Below are 483 nucleotides of genomic sequence, written 5' to 3' on the forward strand. Positions count from 1 at the left end.
TTTAAAAATCAAACATACTAACATAGTATGATCTGAAGATATATTAATTTGATGGCAAATGCCAAGGAATTATAGGAAAATGTGAAAATTCTTTGTTTCTCTCTGTCTCTCTTTGAGACAGCATTTTGTTTTATTTTGTTTTGGTTTTGTTTTTTGAGACAGGGTTTCTCTGCGTAGCCCTGGCTGTCTTGGAACTCATTCTGTAGACCAGGCTGGCCTTGGCCTCAACTCAGAGGAGAGGAGATGGAGGACTAGGGAAAAGAAGAAGGGAACAAGGGAGAAGGGGACAGAGATATTTGTCCTGGAGGGGAACAAAGGACTGCCTCTGGATAGAGACAGATGAGACAGATGTGACTCATAGGAAAATGGCAGTTTATAAAGGTAAAGGGGGAACCCTGTGTTAGAATGAGGTGTTTAATGTTTGTTGTTGTTTTGTTTTGTTTTTATTTGACTGTTTCTATTTTTTTTTTTTTTTTTTTTTTT

General features: G+C 37.3%; 1 protein-coding gene across 2 annotated transcripts in view; it reads left to right on the forward strand.

Moving 5' to 3' along the window:
- Blvra (biliverdin reductase A) overlaps positions 1-483 on the forward strand; it is a 22,871-nt gene that overhangs the window by 5,890 nt on the left and 16,498 nt on the right. The gene's annotated exons all lie outside the window — the stretch shown is intronic.

The sequence above is a fragment of the Mastomys coucha genome, unplaced genomic scaffold (assembly GCF_008632895.1).
Source record: "Mastomys coucha isolate ucsf_1 unplaced genomic scaffold, UCSF_Mcou_1 pScaffold15, whole genome shotgun sequence".
Taxonomy (NCBI): Eukaryota; Metazoa; Chordata; class Mammalia; order Rodentia; family Muridae; genus Mastomys; species Mastomys coucha.